The 13,984-nt window shown below is 39.0% G+C and overlaps 1 protein-coding gene across 2 annotated transcripts in view; it reads right to left on the bottom strand.

Annotated features, from left to right (window-relative positions):
- Positions 1-13,984, bottom strand: part of arhgap36 (Rho GTPase activating protein 36) — a 49,607-nt gene that overhangs the window by 29,743 nt on the left and 5,880 nt on the right. The window contains exon 1 of one of the 2 annotated variants that reach the window (XM_067523336.1): positions 663-1,429. The exons of the other annotated variant lie outside the window; for it this stretch is intronic. The gene's annotated coding sequence lies outside the window, so the exon portion shown is untranslated. Of the gene's footprint in view, positions 1-662; positions 1,430-13,984 lie in introns of those variants that run through there. 2 annotated transcript variants of the gene reach the window in all.

Here is a 13,984-nt window from a genome sequence, read left to right as displayed (position 1 = left end):
CTTTACAAATTATATTTCACGTTCATGTTTTTGACTTATATTAAAACCATAAATGTTTTTGCGGGACATTAATAAAATGTGACATAATATAAGGATTCATTTAACCATATTGGTTGTTATTTTCTAGTCTTTCTAGAAAGGCTACTCTAGTGTAAAACATTTCTAAAAATGCCATTTTAGGGTGGAATATACGCTATTTAATGTTTTATAGATTCTTCTTTTGCTGAAATGCTTGACCTCGTTTTAGAAGAATTCCTCAGCTAAACTTATTTATTATAGTCAAGTTAAAAATTAATGGATTAATGGTGTTTACAAAGTTGAGCACATGGGTAATTTTAGCCTACAGAGCTCCTAGGGGTTCACAGCTTTAAAAAAATCTTTTCAAAAATAGTCATATTTTATACTTAGACTCTTTGGAGCATTTAACAGATTTTAACCTTGTCTTTATATTTAAAAATAGAATGAATAATTTATTACTTACATCAATCTCTGCTACACAATGTTAACACACACACTTAACACAGCTTTTTGGCCTAGCCACACATATGTATATGCAGTAGACTTATGCAACTGGCAGGTAATGTCAAGATAAACACACACACACACGCGCGCGTGCACACACACACACACACACACACACACACACACACACACACACATACCTGAACTGGGGTGTTACTCTGTTAAAGATTCCCTGCCTTGAGTCCGTGCAGACTTCTCCAGACAAAACGGATCAGAACACTGAGCTGAACCAGAGGAGCAGAGGTTGGTAGAAGTAACAAGTGAGTGAGAGAGACACAAACAGAGTAAGAGAGGGGGAGGGAGAAAGGGAGGGCTGAGAAGTGAGATAGATTAAGAAAAGAAGTGGTGGAGCGCCACATACTGACTTGATTTCCCTGAGCTGAGAACATAAACATACAGTAGAAGAGAGGGGGGAAAGAAAGGAAGGAGTTGTATTAGAGGGATAAGCAGGAATGAGGAGGATGAAATGGTGGAAAGAAGTAGATTGTAACAATAAGAGGTAAGAAAGGAAGAATAGATTCAGAAAAGAAATAAAGGGGGGATGAGGAAATAAACAAGAAAATCACAGAACAAGAGGGACAAGGACATAAGAGGTGGGAGATCAAAAGTCCAGGAGGCAAGAATGAATGGAGCAGAAAAAAAGGTAGAGAAGCAAACAATAAAGGGAACAGTACAAGAAAGGAGACGTTAGGATGTGAAGACAGCATAAGTAGGTAAGAAAATAAAGTAAGGACTGGAGTAAAAGCAGTAGTGTAAATAGCCGGAGGTAAAGAGGGAAAAAGGTGAGAAAACTGGGAACCTTGTAAGCAGAGAGCGGAGCAAAAGAAGTATTAGATGGATGTAAGAAAAAAAAGATAAGGCAAATGAAAGTAGAGGAGGGAAGAAAAAAAGAGTTTGTAGTGACAAAATGAGGTAGAGCTGGAAAATAGACAGGAAATTATGTAAGACAGTAGGCTGCAGAGACAACAACAAAGAAACGAATTAATACATGATCTAAGCAGATAAGGAGGATAGGAACACATGGAGAGTGAGGAAATAAGTTGGAAAGTAGAGAAGGAAAAACGAGAGAGAAGAGAAACACATCATAACAGCAACGAGAGAGGTAGCTAAAATATTATAGATGAAATAAGGAGGTAAGTTATGATAAAGATACAAATAGAAAGGAGACAAGAGGAGGTTACAGATGACATAAGGAGAAAGAGAGGATAAAGGGAAGAAAGAAAGGCAAGAAAGGGCAGAGATGGTTGGGGTTGAAGGTAATAAAGAAGAGAACTAAAAAAACAGGTGAACAAACAACAGATGTAAATAATGGAAAATGAAAGAGTAGAGAGAAAGAGGTTGAACGAGAGAAGAGATCAGAAAGGGAGGTTAATAAGAAAGGACAAAAGGAAGAGAAGGAGACTAAGAGGAAGACAACAAATTAAAGATGAGAGAGAAGAAGAGGAGGGAGTGATAGAGTCGGGAGAGGATTAAAATGACAGGATAAAAGCTCTTTAAAAAAACAGACAGGAGAGACTGAGACACACAAGACAGTCAGAAAAAATGTTTAATGTAAGGAAGGGAAGACACGGTGGGAAAAGCAAGATTTTCTATTTTAAGTCACTTCATCGGAACACGGAGCTGATATCAGGATTTTAAAGCAATAAAATAAATAAAAAATATCCAGTCTGCGATCTGGGTTTTTTCCTACAGCTGCACAGAGGCTACTGTCAAAACAAGCCTGGAAAATGTCTGTCAGCACTCCAGCTGTGAGGCCCAAAACAACCACAGCAAACATGGACGCTACGAGCTCCTGACCTCCCAGGTCGACACAACAGAGCTCAAATTTCATGACCCTGATTATGCAATAAAAGGTAGAGAAAACTGTCAGTAACAACACAGTCGCTGCACAGGACAACTGAACAGTGAAGACGCAGCAGGAGCAGAGAGGGGGAAAACTCAAAGTCCACTTTATGCTGAAGCTCATGAGTTAAATTGCATCTACGAATAAATACTAATATAGCTGTGAACCTTAGCCGTCTCTGCATTTGTCAAAACATTTACAATCCAAACATCCAAGCTTCTGGATCCTTTCGAAGTGGAAATCACAGACTTTGGGTTTCAGTCTGGCTTTGTATTTCCACATGATGTTTCTGGCCAAGATTTCTTTAAAGCCAGTCAATTTTTGTATCCCTTTGTTTTCTATTTCTATGATATAAAGACTTACGGATTACTCAGAAGAGTAAAGTAGCAGGAATAAACAGGTGTTTGGTTGTTGTGAGCAGGGCTTTTTGGTAACAATAAAACATGTTTGCTTCTTGTGTTTTTAGTCTTATCTTTCCTGGCCTCAGATAAGTAAAGGATAATACTTGATGAGGTGTAAGTTATAGGATTGTAAATTATGAAGTGGAGGACAAAAAAACACTTTCTGCCCTTTTCATTTCTCCTTAATTGCTGAAAATGTTACTTTAAAGCGGAATAATCTGCCTACTGTATAGAAGAAAGTATCAAAATAAATTTAAAACCTTCATAAGCTTTAGAGTTTCTGCAATCTTTTTAACACAAGTCGGTTTTTGATCATGATTAAATTGGATAACAATTTTTTCTATGACGACATGCCTGACAGTAACATTTTGAGCCTGCTGTGTCCGGGGACATGTTCCGTCTGCTGTAGCATAACGTAGAAATGTGCTTATTAAAGTAGAAAGAATTTTAACCTTTAACCTCTGGCCTGTCTTTTCCATTGATCTCATGATATCATGTGTCATCATGTGATATTGTGTGTGCATGTGTGTCAGCTTATTTTCTGTCGCCTCTTTCCAGCTTCTTCCTATCATCTTCTCGTTTAATGACACCATTCATTTCCAGGTGAGAGGTCATGGGTCACCTCGTTGCTGACTTTGACAGTCTGCATAAAAACAGGATGGATGATGAATAGGCATCATACACCCACTATATCACGCACTGTTGAGCCAGGATGTCCGTGTCAGGACAGCTGGTTGCACTTCAGGGACTGCACTGCCATCTACAGTCTTTTTACAGCATGTGGTTTTATTTCCGTCCAAGGCAGTTACAGGCTTCTTAAAAGGTTTCAGAAGCAGGGAGATTTTAGCCTTGAATCTGCTGGCAAACGCAAAAAGCCACCAAACTGCAAAAACAATTAAAAGTCTAAGTGTTGCATTGAAAGCTGACTATGGACAGCATGACACCACATTTTTGTAACATAGCCGTATTATCAGTTTAAGCCTTGAAAAAAAAAGTAGTATGTTCCAACAAATACAGTATGTACCATTAAGAATAACAGGGCTGCTTTATGTTACATGTTACGTACATACATACTTCAAAATCATTTTTAAAATGTAATATTTCAAATCCCTTCTCAATGAAAAGGAAGTAATTAAAAGTGACATCCTCTCTCTCTGCTTGCAATGTTCTTTTGTATTGTGCTACACACTCTGCAAAGCCTTCCAGTCATAATAAATTAAAAAATGAGAATTCTCCAAAACTTATTAAAGAAGCAGAATTGTTTTAAATTCCCTGGTCAGAGGTCGAGCCTCACTCAAAAAAGGTTCAGAGGCGGATATTTCGGCACTATTGACAAACTGGCAATGAAGTACACAAACCAGTGAGATGTCCCCCACACTGGCTGAAGTCCACACCTTCATTATATAACAGCTGTAAAGAGATAAAGCAGCACAAGTAGATTTATCCACTTTCACTCTTTACTAATTTTCTTGGCTGCTTTTTCGTAACTGTGGTTTTCAATCTTTCGGCAACTTCTTTCATTTTGGCCAATAAAATCTCCTGGGATATCATTTTATAGCTCCAAGGTCCGAATACCCAATGAATCAATCTGTTTCCCTGTAATTCCTCTGAAAGCAGAGACTTGGAGGTGAGGAGCTTTACTCAGCGCTTTCATGTTTTATTACTGTAAAAGGACTAGACTGGAGAGGTCAGAGTCCTGCTTTGTCAGTCATAAAGAAGTTATAAGACAATGACTTAATAACATTTAAGTTATGGCCAGACTGGGGAAGCTAATGTTACATCACTACATGATGTCTTCACAGACCAAACAAGACCTGAATGTTATTAAAAGGTGTGAACATTTCTGATACTATTTTACATAATCAAATATACCGTGTGTGAGGAAAGGATTAGGATCTTAAAAAAAGTATTGAACATTTAAGGTGACGGCTATGTGGGGTGCTCTGTGTAAGGGCTGGGCAAATCCAGAACTATTGACAGCTAGGCCTATGTTGACAATGAGTTCAATTCATTTGAAACAGCTTTGTTAAAACAGCAAAGTCAATGTTAACACTGACCCCCAGCAAGCTGTCCTCACAATTTTCATATAGCCTAAAGTTTCGTTAGTGAAGTTAATAGGATGTCATTAGGCACAAGTGAAAGAGCTGATGTTCCTTTACTTAAATCTAAAAAAACGTAATCTGGGACATCTCGTGGATTCTAGTAAGCCGAGACCACGTTAATGCTGTTACGTTAAGGTAGTTCTACATAATCTTTTAGTCTAGTTGTAGACTAGTTGTAACCGTTGTGTTTTTTTCATAAGATGTAGCTACGATACATTAAAACTACATTAAACTGTGTTGCCAAGAAGTTCATTTACCGGTATTTAATATATGTTACCAACAAATAAAAATCAGGAAAAAACTAAAAGATTTGCAGGAAGATGGTCGTAGTGATTTTCAGATTGGGATGATATATTTTCGTTGGCCAACACAGAAGGTAGAAAGTCCCCGTATCCTTCGACTAAAAGACAATAATTTTTTTTAGGCTTTTGGATTATTGGGGAGAATAAGCTCCGTGACAAAGAGAAGTTTATGATTCTTGCACGTTTGTTCAGGATGATCTTCACCATAGATGAACACAACATTTATGATTTTTGAAGTACAATCCTCAAAAATAAAACACTATCAAGGCTAAAAACAAACTACACCATCACTAAACTTCCCATTTGTATTTTTATTATGTCCACTTACATTTCTTGATATACTGTAGCTAATGGTCACAACTACAAACATAAATGGGAAATTGTGAATAGATGTGTCTGAAAACCACCTCTGCTCTCTTAATTAGCCCCTTTTTAGCAGCTACCGTTTTTAGACAAAAATAAAAGCTCAAAAAACAAACAACTCGTGATATTTATGTTCTAAAACATATAAAAAGCTCTTGACAATGTGTTCACTGCAGACCTCATTTTAAGAATTTAACCAAAAAAACATTGAAAAAAAAACAATATTGGGACGAGGGGGCTGGGAGAGCAAAAATGCTAACTCTGATTTAAGATACGTTCCTAAGCTAGCAATTGGCTGTCTTGTGTGAATTGCTTTACTTCGATCAATCCATTATCTGTAACCGCTTATCCTGTTTAGTGTCATGTTGGGTTTAGAGCATAATCCCAGCTGTCAATGGGTGTGAGGCAGGGTACATCCTGGACAGGTCTCCTATCTATCCCAGGGCCAACTCATCTGTTCCCTTTCAGGAGTCGCCACAGCGAATCATGTGCCTCCATCTAACCCTGTCCTCTGCATCCTCTTCTCTCACACCTACTAACTTCATGTCCTCTCTCACTACATCCATAATTCTCCTATCATTCCTTCTAAATATCAAATGCAAATAGTACCCTATTTTTGACCAACTAATACAGTGCAATTCATCCTCTGTTGTCTCCTTCTCCGTATGTCGTTCTCTGAGGATTTGGGAAAGGACAAGAGGAAATGCCGACACTGACAGAGGAAACTAGATTCCAGTGGGGACATCAAAAACAAGTGTTTCTCACTCTGCATCTCTCTTTTTGAAACAGGATATTCACGTCCACACCCATCATCAACACGATCACCACCAAATATTGCGATGTCTGCAAACATTGTAGTCTCAAAACGTGCTTATGACTTAGTGGCATAGGAGAAAACTGTACTACTGTTTAGTTTGAAATATTCACACAGGCTGTTTGGTAGAAAGGTCCAAATTTCACAAGAAACAAACAAAACAAACTGTATAAAAATGTCAGAATTACAAATAATAAAAAAGATACTTCATGTTTTCTGCTTAGTGCTGTTTAAAACATAGACTATTATCATTGTTTTTATTCAACTCAGTGAGTCAATAGAAGGTACAAACAAAGATATGTTTAAGAACATTTGGGGGGTCAGTGAAAAATACACTATATTGCCAAAAGTATTCGCTCACCCATCCAAATAAATGAATTCAGGTGCACAAAGCAAGGTCCATAAAGACATGGATGAGTGAGTTTGGTGTGGAAGAACTTGACTGGCCTGCACAGAGTCCTGACCTCAACCCGATAGAACACGTTTCGTATGAATTGGAGCGAAGACTGGGAGCACTGTGTATTATGTATTTCATAAACACACTCCTAAACCTGGTGGAAAACCTTCCCAGAAGAGTTGAAGCTGTTATAGCTGCAAAGGGTGAGGCGACGTCATTTTAAACCCTACGGATTAAGAATGGGATGTCACTAAAGTTCATATGGGTCTAAAGGCAGGTGAGCGAAGACTTTTGGCAATATAGTGTATATCAAGGCATGTTTTAAGTACAGTCTCATACTGTTCTTTCACAAAGAAAGTGCACATAATCCTCCTTCACTGATTTTGAACTTGCTTCTTTTGGTTCTAGTTTGGATAGTACATGTACATAAATGATATTAAACTTCCCTTTGACTTTCTCTACTGAAGTGAATTCCTCTACTTCTAGCTGAAAAATGCCTTGGTGTAGCCTTAAATTCAGATTATGTCATCTTGTTGCTCACACGATGGCATTTGTAATCATGGTCAACCTGCTTTTCCAGAGCTCCTTCAGATGACATCATCTAAACTCCTAATGATGAAAAACTCTGGAGGAGTTTTTTTTTTAAACACTTTCAAAAAAACTGCAGGAGTTTTCAGCTAGAATCTAGCATTAATGTACATTTACACTATAAACTAAAACCATAGAGAGCAAGTTGATAATTGGTGAAGTCGCCCTTTAATTCAACGTAATATTAATGAATGAGTTGAATAGCTACCTGGTTAAAGGATAGTTATTAAAATGCATGTTTACTAAGAAATATGTTTAAAATCTGATCACGGGAAGAATGTTTGTCCCACTTAAGTTTCACATATTTTTTTCAGTCACAGTGGTGAAGCCCCCCCTCCAGTGGAGAGAAAGAGAGGAATCTGCTTTTATTCAAGAGATGTGATTTTTTTTTACATATGTTTGTTGTTGTCAAGATTTAATGTAGCATGAATGCAAGCAGCTATACCTTTGGGCTGTAGTCACTCCCAGCGGCGAATGGGAGTGAGGCAGGGTACACACTGGAAAGGTAGAGCGACATACACAGACAAACCTTTCACAGTCACATTCACACCTATGGCCAGGTAGAGTCCTCAGTTAACATAACATGTGTATTTCTGAAACCGGAAGGAAACAAGTGCAAGCACAGGGTGAACATGCAAACCCCAAACAGAAAGGCTGTAGCCTTCAAACTATAAGTCGACAGGGCCACTCTACCAACATGCAGCCCTACTGAGGAAAAAACCAGAGTGGGCGGTGTAATTAGTTTTTTTAAAATAGATTGTGGTTTCATGACGATAGATGTAAATGTCTCTGCAAACCTTAGAAGAGCAGGGTATTGTGGGTAATGGTGCTCAAAAACTGCCCTTATTTTGCTGACAGGCTTCCTATACTTCAGGGAAAGTGTTCTGTAGTTATCACCAGTAACTAACCTTCCTGGGCCATTACCACCTACCTTAGGATGAAAGCCAAGTGTTGGGATGTGTTGGGGGAGGGTGCCAATTCCTCTACAGGGAATAAACAGGAAATGTGGAAAATGCCAACCAGTGCTTTAATGATGGACCCCTCCTCTCTTTAAACAAAGAATGACCTCTAGCCTCTAAACTGACAGTCATAACTTTCCTGTGATATCAATTAATCAACTTCTGTGCTTTGACGTTGTTCATCTTTTCTCATATATGTTCAATTATTTCAGCTGTTGATTTTAGCAATCATTCTTGATCTCCCCGCTCAGATAAATCCTTGGAAAGTACCGCACTTATCCACTCCTCATTGCTGAAGAGTTGCTTGTGTAACAACGCTAAATCACATTCAGAAGCGGAGTTTTGAACCAATAACGTTAACTTGGAACGACTGACGCTGCTGGAAATCTTCTTAAAACCAAGAAAACTGCTCACAGCAGAGTTCAGTAAGCACATTATGAGGCAGGATTTAACCACATGCCATCATACAGTGGACTCCAACAGTATCTTGACCTGTAAATCTGTAAGAAAGAATGACGAATCAAATCACCCCGTACAGTCAAACAGATTAATCTTACAGTGTTTCTCAGAATGTCCTGAGGGAACTTTTTCCTTCCCTGCTCCTCCTTGAGTCTGAGTGGATTCAACTTATGAAATGGGGTGGTCTCTGTGTCCTTTTGGCGTTTAAAGGTTAAAGGTCAATATCTGTGTCCATCCAGTTATTGTGAATGCAATATGACAGGACCAACTCGAGGATTTTTTTTTTTTTCCAAATTTGGTACAAACTCCCACTTGGACCCATTTGTTGGTGGTCAAAGGTTAATATCAGTGTGACCCCAAGGCTGTCTGTTTTATGTCATTACTGGCATAAAAAGATGTAATGTACTGTAAGATGCACTGTCTAGATGGACTAGATATGTGGACAGACATATATGTTCATAAACTACAATTTGACTGGTTTGTGGAGGTGACAACAGTAAGGTTGTAAATCTAGTTTGGTTTGTCAGATTAATTATAAATACTGTTCTGGGTTTGAATTGCAACAGTGATGAGGGCCTATGGCACAAAGGCATAATACCTTTGTAATAACTTTATAGACAAGTTACTGTTGAACATTTCTGTGGTTGTTTTCTAGTTTCAGGGCAGATATGTCTGACACAGCCTGGAGCAATGTCAACCTTTCTGCTTCTTACTCAGCTGCTTCTTGGAATCAACTGCATGTCAAGAGCTTTACTTAAGGGCACCTCAGCCTTAACGCTCCCTTGGTGAGACTTGTGACTGAAGCCCCAAAGTGTTCTGGCTAAACTGCTGTCACGCTTTCAGTCTATAGAAGAGCCACCCTGCTGCGTGAGCCAAGGTCTAACATAGAACGATGCTCCAGCCACAGTAATCAGTAAATCAGATGGGCGCTGACATTTGTGGTCAACCTTCAGAAGATTGAGCATGAAGTTTAGGTTTGAACACACACACACAGACAGATGGCAGTATACATAAAGATAGATGTATTTGAATAGACAGAATGACAGTGTCTCTGTTCACAATGCTCTGTTTTTCCATGTGTGAGTTAAGGAGACTGACAGGAAACACAGAGATGCCAAGAGTAAAACTTGCTTCAGTTTGAAGTAGAAGTAGATGTGGTGGCCTACAGACTGGATTTCTGACTCACTTCACACAAGCAAATTAGAAAAAAGATAAAGCAAAAGAGTGAAAGGAGAAAAAAAAAATGGAAAAAGTCTCCTCAGTGTTTCCACTGTTTTCTTTTCTGCTCCTTGCATTAGAGTTTCATAGAGACTAAACACACAGTGGCCTAAGAAGTGGGAATCCGTTGATTTTCCTGCCATCATTCAATAAAGGTTTACCGTAGACAGTGGTGAGTTGCACACACGCACACATGCGCACACACACACACACACACACACACACACACACACACACAGATGTTATCCATCTTTCCAAAGCACAAAACGATTACTATCATTTAACTACCGCTTAACAAGGAACTCAACCACTTCCCCAACTCTGCACATGTAATGCAGAGTTGTCAAAAAGAAGAATATGAGTCTAATATAACTATTACTAAATGAAAGAATATGTAGCATTTATTTCTCTGCAAAGTAAATGATGTAAATGACGAATAAGTAGCAAAATCGGTTCAATTAGCAAACATAACATTTTGATGATTTAATAAATTTAAAGGGTGAGCGTGGTGTTGTCATATGATTTTCTCAACAAATCCAATGCAAAACCCATACTGAGTTTTTGGCAAACCAACAAGAAAAAATAACAATTATCAACAATACCTGTCCATGACACCTGAATAAAAATCCATCAATCTGCGGAAAAATGAACTGCTTTTCTTACAGGTCGGGATGCCAGAACAATATAGCAAGAAACAGCGTCAGTGTCAGCCTTGATTCAGACTCTCAGTGAATCACCCATTTCCATTTGCTGAAGACTCCTCCGACGTGATTAAGTATCAAAATTAAGATTCTCAATTTCATACAATGTCAGTGCAATGTTGCATGCAAGTCCATTTCTTAGCGATCTTGACACGTTAAAATGGTCACAAATGTACATTTACATGTAGGTTAAGACCTGAACTTACATCACAATTAAATATAGCATCCATTGCAACTACAACTCAGTTTTAGACCAAATGACACAGCAGTATGGCAGATTTTATTGACCAGTGTTGATAGTGATACTGGTTTTAGTATTTATCAGCACTGGATAGTTGCAAAAATTGCTAACGACACATCTGAGCATATTTATAATTTGTCCAGCAGAAAAAACAGACTAGTTTTTTTCAGAACATTGCATAATTTTTTTACTTTTAGGCTCATATGCTTTAATGTTTAATTCCCTAATACTACCAGCCTCCAAACAAAGACAGCATAGAGAACATCAATTTCATAACTTTCACCTTTTTAAATAAGTGATGTTATAGGTCCCTTTCTCGTAGAGTATGTGTCAGACATGACACATGACAACATTTTTGTCCAAATCCAATCCAAACCCTTGGGTAAGGATCAGTTCGGGTATTCACCCTCTACCTACCCTTCAACCCGAAAGGTGACATATTTTAACAAAAGAAAAGAGTAATAAGCAACGCACAAAGAACATCAACACTTCAGCCCTCGAACAGTAATTTAGTAACTATTTCTCTTATCACTGGAACCTGAAGCTGGTTATATAACTCTGAGCATGACTGATGGGAGATTACACACTGTTCCTTAAGGCTCTGGCACCCAAAGACCACTCCTCTGGCCACACACATGCACAGACATGGACGGCTGCACAAACCATGCAAAGAAACCTTGAAGGCTTAACCAGAGACAGAGGGGAAATAAGCGATTTAAGACGGATTTAAAACACACGGGCTATATTTGTGACTGTTCCCTGCAGCTGGTCAAAAAATGACCTCTGTTACGATAACAGACAGTGCACCAAGACAGACCACATTGTTACTCACGTAACAATGGCTGAAGCCCTTAATGCTTTTTTTCCAAAACCCAGGTGCCAAAAAGAAATTCCAATAATGTGCAACATTCAATGCTCAAAAATAAAACCTCAAAGCAAACAGCCTAAGATTGATCATATATCACAAACAGTACTGTAATTGGTGAGTTATGGGTTTTTCTACTGGATTTCACAATGCATTTCTTGAGGTAGAGTTCGCTGACTGCAGTATCCTGTAAATTCATACTTAAATGGAGTAAAAATCACTAATTGAGGCCACCTATTTCTGTTTGTGTGTGTGTGTGTGTGTGTGCGTGCGTGCATGGGTGTATGTGTTTTTTTTTTTTTTATTGGAAATCTACATCTCTACTGGTTAAAAGATTTGACCACCTTATCATTTTAAACAAAAATGTGAATTAATAACGGAAAATGTAGTAATTTGCTTTGCTCTGCATCATTAGTAGAGACGTAAAGGCTTGGGACTAAGTGAAGAAGACAGGGACATCAGAAAGTATTGAAAGACAGAAAAACTTATTGCTGGTTTTTGTCTCATTAAAGAAATATATAAAGTTACACTAATGATATCCTCTGACAACAGCGCTGCCATTTCACAGGTAAAAGGTCCCCTGTTTTAGCTTCTGTCCTTCTCCGAACTTGGCATGTTCTCCCTGTGTTTGCATGGGTTTCCTCTGGGTCCCACAGTCCGAAAACATGCACAATAGGTTAATTGGTGACTGTAAAATGTCAAAATTTTGAATGTGAGTGTGAATGGTTGTTTGTCTGTGTATCTCTCTCTGTTTTTGCCCTGAGATAGACTGGTGACTTGTTTAGGTTGGACCATGCCTCTAAACCAATGACAGCTGGGATAGACTCTAGCCCCCACGACGCTAAACAGGATGAGTGGTTACAGATAATGCACGGATGGATCCTCTAACAAGTTGGGTGCCCCTGGTGACACAGTAGAAGTTTAGAACGGAAACCTGGTCAAGACATCAGTGTAAATTCATAAACCAGATAAAACAACACCATCAACACTACAAATAGCAAACACTAAAATTACTGAGGAGCATTTTTACAAAACTTAATAAACTATAATCTTTAAATTCAGCCAGAGTTACTTAGAGGATTTTGCGGCCTGGGTCAGAGAGCTGAAACTGGATACTGATGAACCCATGGTATCCTTTGTGTCACTTCCCTCTCCACCAACATCCCCACCACTGATGCCCTGACCGTCATTAGGAAAAGACTAGAAGAGGACCACACCCTGCACAGCAGAAGCAACCTTAACCCAGATCATATCTGGATCCTGGACTTTGATCCTGGACTTGTGTCTGAAAGCCACATATTTCCCCTACAGATGACCAGAGACTGGTTTTCCTGGACTGCGCAGTGAATGTTGGGACTTGTAGCAAACCAGAAATAGAAATCTGCAGGAAAACCACACACGGACAAACACTACAGTTAGACTCCACTGCAACACAATCTGGAGTGGCTGGAGTGTCAGAGAAACTCAAAATCTTCACAAAACACCACATACCTGTTCACTTCAAACCCACCAACACACTGAGACAAAAACTCATCCACCTGTAAGACCAAAAACCTAAACACATGAAGAGCGACGTAGTGTATGCAGTCCAGTGAAGTGAACAGTGCTTAGAGCTCTACATTGGAGAAACTGAAAAGCCTCTACACAAAAGGATGGCCCAGAACAGGAGAAACACCACCTCAGGACAGATTTGGATTGAGAAGACAGCTGGTATGAGAGAGGAGTACGTGAAGCCATTTATGTTCACATGGAGAATCCTTCTCCCAACAGAAGAGGGGGCCTAAGGCACAACCCGTCTCCCATTTTTCACGCTGCCCTTTCATCCATGTCCTGGAAGATTAAAACCTCTTCACACATCCACCACCCTCCATCTTAAGAGTTAGGGAGCATCTTGATGACTCTACCCTGTTCCCACCTTCTACCTTAACTAGCCTATTCAGGCCAGGGTGAAACAAAGGCCCATTCTGGAGGATATAACTGGGTTCCCCAGCCACTTTATTCAGACTGAAGAAGCTGCTTGAATAAGTAGCAAAATGTTTCTAACCAGGAAAAAGAAGTCCAGTTGAAATGATTCAATCTTCACTGGATGTGTGAGACTCTTCACCGATTAAGTTATCAGCAGCAGAAAACTATCTTTATTATCTGTGCAGCCAAACACATATCTACAGGGATCAAAGTCAGCGATTGCAAAATGTGAAGTACAGACACA

The sequence above is a fragment of the Channa argus genome, chromosome 12 (genome assembly GCF_033026475.1).
Source record: "Channa argus isolate prfri chromosome 12, Channa argus male v1.0, whole genome shotgun sequence".
Lineage (NCBI taxonomy): Eukaryota > Metazoa > Chordata > Actinopteri > Anabantiformes > Channidae > Channa > Channa argus.
This window is presented reverse-complemented; position numbering and strand designations above follow the sequence as displayed.